The sequence below is a fragment of the Chrysoperla carnea genome, chromosome 4 (genome assembly GCF_905475395.1).
Source record: "Chrysoperla carnea chromosome 4, inChrCarn1.1, whole genome shotgun sequence".
Lineage (NCBI taxonomy): Eukaryota > Metazoa > Arthropoda > Insecta > Neuroptera > Chrysopidae > Chrysoperla > Chrysoperla carnea.
The window spans coordinates 38,968,508-38,982,850 of NC_058340.1; the positions used below are offsets into that span (position 1 = coordinate 38,968,508).

Consider the following 14,343-nt stretch of genomic DNA (forward strand, 5'->3'; position numbering starts at 1 on the left):
TCGAAAAAGTGGTCAGTTTTCGAGGTTGTAATTATTTAAGACTTGTCAAATTTAACACGTTGTTAGAGTAGATTATGACCCAACTTTTGCCGCCAGCCGATTTATGTTATCTTCTCTAGAACCTGACACATTGATGAAGATCGTTTGAGCTCTATTTTGGGTCTAAGAAAAAAATTCAAAATATAGGCGGTAAATTTGGACACTTTAGTTTAAAACAAAATTTGCGACCACCTAGTTATCAATAAAAAAATTCTACAATTATATCTTTTTGTATCTGGGCTAGTTAAAACTCATGAATGCAGCTGTCTAATCACCGAACATTGCTGTTTGAGATTCGAACCTGCATTTACTGCCATATTGGCTGCTTGACGTCATTGGTGATTTTCCTAATAGTCGTAAGTCAAGCAAACAGACAGATAGAGTCACTTTCGCAATTATGAAATTAGTAAGAATTATACTTTGTTAGACAAAACAATGATATTAATTCTGCCCTTAATAATTAGTTATAAAAATAATATTATAACTTAACCATGCTTAATTGGAATGGTTTCGGCCAGGTATGTGTTTTGAGTGTAGTTTTTAACTACCTACACTTTTAATAGAACAAAGTTTCATGTGTTTATTTGAAACACTCTTAATAACATTAAATTTGAGAAATTGTAAGTAATCGATAAAATTTCTGCCGAATATGCGAGAGTACTTTGACGCCCGTTCTAGCGATTGCCTGAGATTTAGGTTTCTGGTTCGAATATCAATACTAGCAGCTTGTTTCTTTTGAATAAGAGGATAGTTTATTTATTAAACTTGCGAAATAATAAGTAAGAATTAATAAACTTAACGAAGTAATTATTTTCTCTTAATTTTTCTTCGCAAATTCTAAGTTATTTAAAAACCGAGGCAAAACCTGATTAGAAAAATTGTAATTTTGAAGAGATTCACTCGTTATATCTCATATAATGACATAAACATACAAAAGACTTTTTTAACACTTCTATTCTTCATTTTTAAACTTTTTAATAATTTTAACGTTTGAGTGAATTTATACCGTAAATTTATTAGAGTGTTATGATGAAATTGCCGACTTCGCAAAATTTTACTCTTTGGTAGGCAACTGCCACTTTAAGCTTATAGCTTCCTCAAAACTTAAATCAACACTAAAAATACTGTAAAGATAATGGGATTAAAAAAATCACTATGAAATAATAATCTCCAGTACAGTTACTAATAATTAAGTATAAATTTTAATTAACTACAAAAACAAAATGATAATAATATAGACTTTGTGGATAATATTTTGAAAAATTAAAATACATTAATGGATTAAATTTGCATTTGTAAATATTTTCTTTATAGGGTAATTATTAGTAACAAATATTTAACGCATTTATTACATTTGATTACAATTTGTTATCAAATAACTAACTAATTATTAATTTTGATTAATAAACAAATTCTATTTTGGAACTGTATAATTAAAAACATTTAAACATTTTTATACAACTGCAACCTGTCATAATTATATGATATAGAATATGATTCAGTTTCATGGTCAACAAGGATAAAATATAATAAAATCAGCTATACCAACCAATCACTAATTATTTTATGAATTATCTAAAAGAATTTTAATAATATTATTATTATATTTATTATATATTATATTTATTATATATTATAGTTAATATGATATTGAATTTAATAACAACTGAAATTGTCATATTTTATCAACAGATATGATATACAAATTATGTATGTCCTCTGTCTTACAAAAATATATCAAATACAGTATAATTTTCATAACTAAAACGAATCATTCGAATCAGTTACGCATTGGACCTCAGTAACTTCATTGTTTAGACGACTTCAATAACTTAAAGCATCTATATTTGTATTCATAATTTAACCTAGCCCTTATGTGTATAATAAATAATAAGACATTATACAAAACACAATATGTATCATCAATAAAACAAATTTAAATAAAAAATACTTTTTAAGGGATAAGCTTTTATTGTACTAAAAAGTAGAAAATAATTTTATCTATTAGTCACTCATACCCGACTATTTGTAAAAGCTTGAGGCGCTCATTTTAAAATATCAAAAATGAATCGGAACGCCTCATCTACTTCGCATGCCTAATTATTTTTCGATTCATTCTTGATATAAAGCGCCTCAAGCTTTTGCAAATAGTCGGTCCTTAAAATGTATTATTTATTTAAATTATTCATTGAAGACTAAAAAAAATGTATATATATATATTAAATATGGTGGAAGCGATTGGAAAATCAGGATCTTACCATGCATTGTCATCCAAACTAAACGTGCATGCAAAAGTTCAGCCCAATCGGAAACCGGGAAGTGGATCAAATTTGGCTTGCAAGATTTGATTTCAGGCATTCAACGGGACAGGTGAAACTAAATAAAAGCTTGTAATAGCAAAGTCCCTAAATAAACCTCAGTAAGTAAAAATGTGTACCATTAAAACTTCTTAACTTCAACCCTTAGAAAGTTTAAAACAAGACAATTCAAATTATTTAACATTTCTTTATTTTTTAACCTAAAAAAATTTATGCAAATGATTCCATGCGAGACTTTAAGCTCATTGTACAAAAATTTTTTCCCTCAGTATCATTTCGTTTTCAACGACCTATTGTCAAATGATATCTCTTAGTAATTTTTATTAAATATCGTAATAGTTATTAACGTACGCCTGCCAAATTTGCACAATGAGTGCGTAGCACGATTTGGGCAATTGTCAAAGTACGTTAATAATGCGTTATCACACGTAGATACTAAAAAACTTTATCCACACCTCTAAAATGAGAAAATAAACTATTATTATTATTTAAAATTTGTTATGGCTTATAGAGAATAATAGACAATTAAAAAAGTTACTAAAGTAACTGAATTTATTACCGCCCTAGTGCAGGAATGAATTCATTTATCACTCTAGGGCGGTAATGAACTGTTTTTCCCACACACACTGAGTGAGAAAAGTACTTCTTCACGGGCGTAGATAAATGATTTAATATGAATTCTTCATTGGGTAAAACTAATTGTTCGTCAAGATAAAATATGCTTTTTAACAGGTTTTAACAAATAATATTTATAAAGGTATATTTAGAATTAATTATGTTTATTGAAAATTGATAATTATATAAAATAAAGGATATTTATATAATTTCTATATTTATACTAGAAATATCTGGTATTGTTTGTATTGTTTGATGTTATATAATATTTATAATTTTATTTATGATAAGAATAATTTTATTTTCTGAGTAAATAAAATAATGTTAAAATACAATTTGAAAGAAGGTTTGTAATAATTAGTTATACAGGATGCTGAAAAATTAAATTAAAAATATAATAAACATAAGATAACTTTGACGTCATGGACATATTAAAATCAGTTCATGTTTTGCAAAACTTCTTTACGTGCTAAAATTAACTTTCGCAAGTTTCAATACAACAATGCTAAAGCATTTAATTAATTTTTTTGTGCATTTATAATTTCAATATAATACGTGATAAAATGATGTCACTTCGAAAGATACAGTGCTCAACTGTACTTATTGTTCTGGATGCCTTTCACGAGATATATCGAAATAATCTATGTACATTAATAATCATCTTTATAAAAAATGTCACCCAAGAGATATCTCGTAGTCAGCAGCTATATCGAAACTTTCAATCACAAGATATCTTCCACTTCGCGCTACAAGCTTAAAACTGGATATCAATTTAATTATGTCGCCGGGGATAAAGCTTTACATCTTTGATCATGATGTGTTCCACGAATAAGCGCATAACTTCCAGTAACCATATATTTCGTAATAATAAACTGATAACAAACTACAAATCACAAATATTTCGAATTTTCGCTGCAAGTTGAAAACTGAATTTGGTAAACCTGTCAGTACTGTATTAGGAAAGTGGAGCCTGTAGCAAATTCTAGGAAGGGGCTTTGTTTGCTTTAAGTTAGAGCTGATACAAGAAGTTTTTCGTTAATCAACCTGAGACAGCCCAAATTTGACCAAAAATTTGTCTATTCGAAAATTTTTAAGAAGTATCAGACAGTGAAGAGTGCGCGGGGCCGGTTGCATTTGCTACTCTTGATTCGCTGCTAATCTACCACTGAATTATAAATGCTTATCTATCTCTCAATTCCATTCATTTTTACGATAGTAAATCATTAATGAATGCTGACTATTGTCACTATTTTAAAAATGTATTATTGGCAGTATTTCAAATATTTAATTTTTGAATTTATTGTTTTTATCACTTGCCAATAATTATTAAAAAATTGATAAATATAATTAACTAGAACTAATTTCTTTAAAACAATAACATAAATTACCGAAACAATTTTAGAATAAATTTGTTTGTTATAACAATTTTTGTATCTAAGGTAATGGAACCAATGATGGCTCGGTTCCCGCTAGCCAGGTTCCCGGTTCATTTTATAGACCCTGTTTAAAAAAAATAAGTCTTCAATGACTAATTCATTTTATATTTCTTGGGTGTGTGTAAATACTAGCACAGGCAGAAAGGCAATCCCAACTATACACAAATTCATTTTAACGTTAGATTTTACTTTTCAGGGACATAAAAAAGTGAGTTATATATATTTTATAACTTGTGAATGTGAAATAATTAAAGAGTCATAGTTAAAATATTCAAAATTATTTCATTATAAGCAATACATTTTCATAACAAACCGTTTGGGCATTGAATGAAAGGAAAGTCTCTATTTTTAAATGAAAATTACATTTTTACCAGGAATTTCTTACAATTGAGTAAGGTTTCTTATGATGGTCAGATACGCGGTTTGCTAAGAATATTCGGGCTCGACGATTCGGGCTTTCTAAGATTAATAAAATTTGTATTTGATTGCCCTCCAAGCAATGAAAAACGTAACTAAATGCCATTTTTACCTACTTTCTTCTATATGTAACGGGCCTCCTTGGGCAACTATATTTGTAAGATAACTCATCGCCTCTTTTTGTTAAATTTAGTTTTTGTTTTCAATTTTTAACCTCTTAAATATGATAAGTTTATAATACTTGTATTACCAGTGAATATGTAATTATTTTACTCATGGAAATTTTTTGAAAAAATTTATTTTAGAGAATCTATAGCGTTTTGAAGTTAAATGGGCCTTACATGGTTCCGGTACCCTATACGAACAAATTTGTATATGTGATGTGGATAATGTTGTAATTAAAAAAGTTATTTTCCAAGTAATTAATTTTTATACACATAGGACTCATCAGTTTTATTTGTATGAACTTGATTATTCTTAATTCAAACTAAAATTCGATTATTATCAAGGTGTTGCATGATAACTTAACCCAGTATATTATTTTGTAAAAACTTTAATAATTCCCCCAGTTTTTAAAACATGCAAAAAAAACAGAATTTTCCCATATTTTAGGCGTTTTTTCACCTGGTCGCACTTTTATAAAAAAGGCCTTATCTACATAATTCAATAATTTTTCTAAATAAACTTACTAAATAATCGTCACAATAGTGAGTATCTTTCAGAAAAGAAGACATTTACCTGGAAAATAAGAAAAATTGTATTAATTTAATTTTCTGAATAGGTTTGACAATTAATGAATAATTAAGTTTAAACTTTAAAGTTTATGTTTTTGCAAACAGACAAAATTTTTCTTACGTTTCAACATTTTTAATTGGTGTCAAAAATATCCTTCCAAAGTCACGGTGTCGGTTTATTACGAAGGACTGATATATATTGGAGTTGAATATTAAAGATCTTGATAACTCCAAGTTCGATAAGTTGAAAAACTTACCGAATTTAATTTCATTTCGCCATTAAATTGGAAATTTGAGGTTCTATTGTATATCATTACAAATTTTTGGTAATAGATGTGGCAATGATTTTTGTTTTCGTACGAGAGTGCTGGAGAGAGTCAATGGCTTTACTGATCATCGTGTACAACATAAACATAGTTTAAGCAAGTTATAGGTTCCAATTAACATAATATTTTAGCCAGCTTATTTACGTTTTTCGGGAAACAGAATGACATATTTAGTTTTTATTAAACAAAAAATTGTAAATTAAATATTATAAGCACATAAAATATTTTATGGGTTTTATTTTTGTAAAAAATATTAAATTTAATATTTAAAAAAAAAAAAACACAAATGAATATTCTTGAGTTGAGAAAAATTTCATATCTTATATCGATTTGCCCCATTTGTCAGCTAAACACGTTGGAAAATATCTTATATATCGTCCATACATTCATACTGTATGCATTAAAAAGTCTGTCCCTTTTTGTCATTTTACTAAACACCACAAAACGAAGTCATGAATTCGTTCGGACTTGGAGCTATATCTATAAATATGTATGCTTATCCAATTTCATGTTATTATGATATGAAAAAATGTAGTATATCTCAACTAGATGAGAAATATTTTCACTATTATAGAATATAAGTGTGTATTTTGGTCAGGGACAATTTCGTTAACTTGATTTTGTTATCAAATAATATTTGAAAATACTCAAAAAAAATTTACTCTTTATTTTACTACTCCACAATATTCCTACGTAAATGAAACTACTTTCAAAAAGATTTACTTTAAAATATTTCAATTTAAATATATTTTCTACTCTTACCATACTCGAATACCTACTACTCAACAAAAAACCTAAAATTTTCTACTTCAGAATAATTTTACCCTCAAAGATCAAACGAATCATTTGTTTCCTTGGATATATATATGTAAGGGTTTGATAAAAAATCGAAAGTTTTAAATTAATCTGCCCAGGAACGAGTATTATCGTTTTTACCCGACTGTCAAGGAGTATGTATATTTGTTTATAAATTTTCCTTATTACTTTGTACCTTCGAAACGGCTCAACGGACTTCAACATTTAAGGTATCATTATATTTGTCTCAAAAATCCAAGTGTTCTAAGATAGGTTTTGGAAAAAACAAAACAAAATGGCTGATTTTTCGATCGATTGGCGTAAGAATCATTAAAATCGACTGTACCGTTTGGTCCTCAGAGCACCACAAAGGACCAAACAGACAAAGGTCTTTTGAAAATGAAAGTCAACTAAAATATGTAAAATAAAATATTAATTTAAAAAATAAAAGACCCGACTGCGGTAAACAAAAACTGAAAAGAAAAAAACATGTCTCGACTGTTAAAGTCGCTCTGTAAACTACTGGAGTTGTTTTTTCTTTTCAGTTTTTATTTAACGCAGCCTGGTTTTGTGTTTTTCAAATTTTTTTTATTGACCTCAAAACTTTGCGCGAATATATCTCTTTTATCATATTTGAATCAGAACAAATCTATATTTATACTTCCTTGCAAGAAAAACCTGTTCTAATCCCGGAAAACCGATTGGATCCCGGAATCCAATGTGACTAATTTTTAACCATAAAAGAAACGTCCACATTAAACTCTTTTTACTTTAACTGAACTTAAAAGACATTTAAAAAGCCAGTTTTGAAATATTTTAAATATAAAAGGTAAACTATTTTAAATGGCTACTATTATAATATTATATTCTGCATAATAGCATATATCGATTTAAACTTCAAGTACATTAGAGCAACTAACCTTTTGTGTGTATCAAGTAACAGCAGCTATTATAGCCACGTGGGCACTATTTAAAATCATTATAGCATATACATTATACACGGTTTTTTGTATAATATTTTCCGCTTTTCCAAGTTATTTGTTTATAGCCGTTGTGGTCGTTAATGCTGTGGTATATATATCCTTGTTCACGGATATCACATCTTATTAAGATGTTATAATGCTCTTATTTTTTTGTTTCAATGTAAAATTGTGTGAAAATTTTTGCTATATTCTAACCATTTCCATTTTTATTATATCACTTAAGAAATTGTTTAATATATTGAAAATTTTTATTATTATATCTAATTTAAGGAAGTATGAGCGCTGAAGCAAGTTGGGGACTTGTATTTGAAATTATTTGTACCTCCTTTTCAACTTTCATGATGAATTTTGTTATAACTTCATGAAGGTAGACGAAAAATAAGAACAAATTTTTTCGATATCTGCTTTGATTTTCGAAATATCGAAAACGAAGTAACTAAACAAAATTTACAATTTGAAAAGTATCCCAGATATCGAAAAATTTTATTCATTACTTTTCGTCTTATGTTGTCAAGCTATAACATCTCTCAGCGATAAATTCTTTACAAAAAGATGATAGAACTTTCCATATCGACAGCATGTACTTTATTCGAGGATTGTATTCGATTTGCATAAATTATTAGTTTATAAATATATTTGGACAACTCTGTATTATGCAGGGACTATAATATTTTCATATAAATAAACCCCCAATTTAAATAATGTTCGAATGAGATGCAATGAAAAGTAAAATTCTATAAAGGAAAATCAAATTTATTTTTTGAATGACGGTTTTAACATTTCATTCACTAAAATAAAAGACCTATTGGTTTTATTGTGAAATAAAACAATCATTTTTGGTGAATAAAGTAAATGTCATTAAAAAAAGTTCACTGCCACTTTTTTTTGAAGGTTTACACTTTAGTTTTACTTATTTATGGTAAAAAATTGGTTTTGGTATGATTAAAATTTGATTTTTTTAACAGGATAGTTTACTTTATTTTCGAATGCTTTTATTCGAAAAACTTCAAATTCAGTTTCAAATGTTTTCAAAAATTGTACTTGAGCTATAAATTTTCACGTAAGTGTACAAACTTTTGCTGTTTTGTCGTCGGTTGCTATAAACATTGATATTAATATTTAGAGAAAATTATGATTGCTGTTTTAATTTTCTAATTTTTATGGAAATAATAAAATGTTCACACACAAAACCAATAATCGAATAAGTCGATTAAGCATATAGGTATATACAAATTATTCCAATGAGAGATAAAAATTTCGTAAGAAAGAGAGAGAGAGAGGGAAAACTACTCGTGTTTATTACGATAATTTCTATAAAATATCCAAATAAAATAAAAGTCAGACAAATAAAATGGTGTAAGCGCGTGGTACTCAAATAATACTAAATGTTTAATTGAGTTCAATTCAGAACAAATAGATTTCACGACACCTCCACCATTCTTGTCGCCATAAAAGTCTATAATTGTATTTTGTTAAAGTTATTCGCACCATGAAGCTAATACATACACTTGTTATCTTGTGTTAACTAACAACTAATTCATAATAGCAGTGATGAATAGCATCTGAATATGGCAGACCAATAACTTTATTAATTAATCGACAATATTATTCTATTAATTGGTCGATTGGTATTCTACAATTTTGATTTTTTGAATTTTTCAAATTAAAATCCTGTGCCTTAAATGGGGCTATATATCATCCCCTAAGCAGCTGTTTTATGCTGAGAAATTTTTCTTCTAACCAAATATAACGTTTTTATCGAATTTAGTTGATTTAAAATCAAACAAGTAGACCGTGGGACACCACGGATCTAAAAAAAAATGATAAATACAAACTTTCTTTTGACAAGCCTACCAAGCTTTCCTTTTAGATTTTTTTTCGAAAAGGCTGCATTTTTAAATGAGCATTTTATTTGAGGTATCGTTCTGAAAAAACCCAGCAAGAAATTTGGTGGAGTCGATGGCCACTTGATTTCATTAATAGTTATTAAACAATAAAATATTTTGTCCGACAAAAATACTGCACCGTTGAGCTTGTATACCACCACTTAAGTATTTTTGTATTCAAATACGTAAATACATTCACTTTTGCTGAATTTTTTAATAAATTAATGCTATATATCAAGTTCCTTTCTGCGTTTTTTTTTTAAACGATAGCTTGAATGTCACGTCCAATATGCTCATTTGAAAACATAGCCTTTTCGAAAAAAATCGTAGAGGAAAGTATGGCAGACTCGTCGAAAGGAAGCCATTTACAAAGTTTCAAGTATGCATCCATCAATTAAAAAAAATTGTGATGTTCCACGGTCTGAAGCTGTATTTTGTCAAAATAAATTTTTTCACCATAGAAAAAAAGAAACAAACATTTAAAAATCTAATTTTTCAACTGCAAATATCAATTTAAAAGAAATATATATGTAAACGAGTATTTAGAAAATTTAAAAAACAATATAATTTCTTGGGAACGTAAAATTACAAATTGAGTCTTGGTATACCTAAAGTATATTAAAAGATCGTAGAAACGTTTTAATATAAAGATAAAAATTTTCGTCTGATTTTCAAGATGAAAGCCATAGTTTTCTTTCAGGCAGTTAATAAAGAATGTCTCGGCCAAAGTGTACGTCTATATTATTTTAGGGGAAAGTTTATTCAACTCAGGGTAATATAAAAATCAATATTTTATATTTTTAGATATACATTACACACATACAGCAAAGTAACAATTATCAAAAATTTAAGGACGAATGTCTCAGTAATAAAAAATTTTACCTAAAAAAATATTCTGAGAAAACCTTGACATAATATTTTTACAAGTTCATATTCAAATTTTATAGGAAAAATAATAGACTTACAAAACATAAGAAATTAAGTCATTGAGAGCTACCGGAGAACATAATGATTTCGAATCGCCCTGCAGGCTAAAAACATATCTGCTATGATAATAACATTAATCGGTGAGGTAAAAGTCTGCCTTCATATTTTCATAGAATTTTTGAAATTTGATCTGTACAAAATGTTGTCTTTCTTTTCATTTATTGGTAATATTTAATCAATTAGATTGTTATAAACACGAATTTTAAAAAATAGGACTGTGAAGAAGACGAAAAAATCAATTGTAAGCCTTATTTTTGGGTTTCCACAACTAGTTGAGTTTCGCCCAATTTTAATTCGCAGAAGTTTTTTTGTTTTTTAGGATTAATACCCGCCACTAGCAAAATATTTTTTCAATATTATACAAATTCGTAAAATAAATTATTGTAAATATTGCTTAGTTTAAATTAGAAAAATGATCAGAACTAAATAATTGTTTAAGGGAGTACGAGCGTCAAGACAATTTTAGAATAAGAGTTCAAATTATTAATTTTATTACCTTATTTTCAACTTTGATGATGAATAATTTTGTTATAACATCATCTGCCTTAGTGAAAATTACTCCAGATATCGAAATATTTTATTCTTACTGTTCGTTTTATGTTGTCAAGTTATAACATAATTATCCATCAAAATTGAAAAAAAATTTTTAAAATTTGTTGTACGAACAAACGATCACACATCAAAATTGAAATTCTTTGTTCTTCTTTCTCTCTTATTTATTATATCTACCTCTCCACTTGATCACTCATTTTCGTAACATTCTGATCATACATTCTACAGTTTAATCCACAATTCAAGCATGCCTAAAGAAGTTTTACTTCAATAAAAAATAAATTTAAATATTAAATTATATATTTTCCCAGTAATTTGTAATTCTATGAACATATCCTAACATTAATGATTTATTACAATAACAACATCGTAACTCATGATTTGATGATAATGCTTCCATAAACCCGTCCGTCTAATAGCATGAACTACATTTATTATTATTGGTATGATGAAGGTATTTTCTATATACATTCGAATACCATTTCTAAAACTATATAGATATAGCTACTTATACAATGATTGTCAATGATGCGGTTGACATTCTATAAAGTATTGATTTCTATATATATAACATATGTTTTTGTTAAGAGAGCGACATATTAAATAAAATAAATATTTATTTTGATTTTATATTCTTAATATTGTAATCATAAAAATGTTATTAAATTCGTAGGGGTGTATCATTCTAATTCATTATTCTTGTATTTTATTAAAATCATTTATTTGATTTTCAACGTTTAGTCCAAATCGGTAATAATGATATTGAAGGTACCAACAAAAGTGGATCAGACTAAATTTTTTTATCACTTCAGATGAAGACTTCTCCCTCAAAGAATAGAAAAGTGAAAGATATGAACGTTTATAATTAATAATTAATCGCAAGGTTCAGGATATCCACTAGTTAAGTCATACGTGGATATTGCCATAAAGATAACATAAAATTTTGTTTTGCTAAAAGGATATGGGCAACCTATGAATACAATCTTTGATTGCTTAAAACTTCTTCGTCTTTAAATGAATTTTAATTTCACTTCCAAATTTAATCATGGTATCAAGTCTAGTTTTACATTTTTATGTGTAATAGGGCCAATTCGACACCAGGATTATAACCGATCTTTTTATGTATTTGCAAGTAAAATTTACAAAATTAAAAAAACTTTTGAGGATTAAGGCCTATTTTTTAGTTGTTTCGGGTACGGAATCCTAAATTCACACTTGAAACATATCTTAAACACTCTCCATTAAATTGTCCTTCAAACGAAACAAAATAAATCAAAATCAGTTCATCCGTTTAGGCGCTACGATGTCACAAACAAACAAACAGACACACACACATAGCGGTCAAACTTATAAAAACCTTTTTTTTTTTATTCGGAGGTTAAAACCAAAGTTGCAATTGTGTTTAAACATAATTTTTTTAACATTAAATTACTTTTTATTTAAATTAATTAAAAATTACAATTATATCATTATATAATAAAATGATTTTTTGACAATACTGTGAGATATCTTAAACGTATGGGCAACATTGCCAAGCGCAACATAATTATTTTATGATAATTCTCTAAAACAGGTTTTGTTTTATAAATTTTTATTTTCATTTTCATGTTACCTACTCAATAACTTTGTTTTTGGCAGTGAAAACTGGCCGTTACAACCCAACTGTTTATGTTGCATTTGCCCTTCAAAAGCATACGGTATGATAACAGCAATTTCATACAGCAATAATAATAAGCCAAAACTATTTCCCAACAAGTAAGTATATGAATTATTTACAAAGCTTATTACACCATGTTTACAAATTACAATATAGAGAATGTTCGATTTACATCTAGGTAAATAAATATCACGAGTATGACAAAGTACATACGTTAAACAATGCATCTAAGTTAGAGGTATTATAGGTGTTATATGAAATTACAAAAGTCACTTGTATCGTGGCTTATCTGTTGTAGTTCATCTATTCAACTAAGAAACTCCCACTTCCCAAGAGTTTTACCACCATCTCAACGCATATCGAAGCCTCAACTCATGTATGTAATATCTCTTACCTAGATGCATTGCTTAACGCATGTATTCTGTCATACTGGTGATATTTATATGCCTAGATGTGAATCGAACATTCTGTATATGAAATGTGTAGCACTGGATGTAACAATTGTATATGAAACAACTGTATAAAAGTATACACATTATTAATATGGTATGCTATAAAATAGAAGTCAAGGTTGATCTTTTGATAAAAATTTCATAATATTAAACTTTCAATGAGTTCGAGTAAACTCTTAGTAAAGTTTATTAGGTTGTTAGGTTACAGACGAAAACTAACAGTGTGGAGCGAACTGTTTGTTGTGTAGGTAAGTATTATAGTCTTTACTACATAAAATGTGTATGACGATTGACATCGTAAACAAATTTTATGTAGTTACGTATAATTTTCCGAGAATGAATTTCTATTAATTTTTTTAACGTAACGATTTCAAGCAAAGCTAAAAAATTATTCTTAAAATTAAGACAGTTGTCTCCTTGCGGATATACATTTTTAATAGTCCGGCACATCACTATAAACTATACACTCTATTTACATTGCTGGTGCAAAAGTAATTTTGCGATTTATGAGGCTGCTTGGTGGAATCGTCCGATTATATTGCCAACATGTAAAAGTTTCGAGATTATGTTTTCAATTTTAATTTTGAAATATCGCTTATATGTTTAACTAAAGTAACACCTTTTTTGAACTTAAATGCTAAATAAATTCTTTGTTTAATCGGTAGAAGGAATGAATATGATATTTTATAATAGTAATATTGAAAAGTTTTTCTACGAAATTTATCTTCATTATTCAATTGAGGTATTAAACTCTCACGGATCATTTTTTAGAAATACCTACATCTGAAGAATTTTGTATTCTTCATCTGATTTTTTTTAAATTTTAAAATATGTTTTTTATCGCACGTTATGATTTGTTAGCTGTTTGGGAAGAAAAACCAAAAAATAGTGCAACACATAAAAATGACCCCAAAATCCGACATGTAGGTTTTCTAGGAAACTAAAACTTTTTTATTTGATATAAAATTTATAATTTAAAAACAAATAAAATAAACTAATTTCACTAAACCTGCAAGGTAGCGTACCACAAAACTAATATTTATAATTATTTACTAATACAGTTACTTGTATCTTCAAATAATTTTTATCCTATTGTATATTTTCATTATTTTGGAATTGTGTTTATAGCAAATTGACTAAAAGTTG

At 27.5% G+C, this 14,343-nt stretch overlaps 1 protein-coding gene across 1 annotated transcript in view; it reads right to left on the minus strand.

Moving 5' to 3' along the window:
• Positions 1 to 14,343, minus strand: part of LOC123299195 (probable Na(+)/H(+) antiporter nhx-9) — a 90,650-nt gene that overhangs the window by 59,286 nt on the left and 17,021 nt on the right. The gene's annotated exons all lie outside the window — the stretch shown is intronic.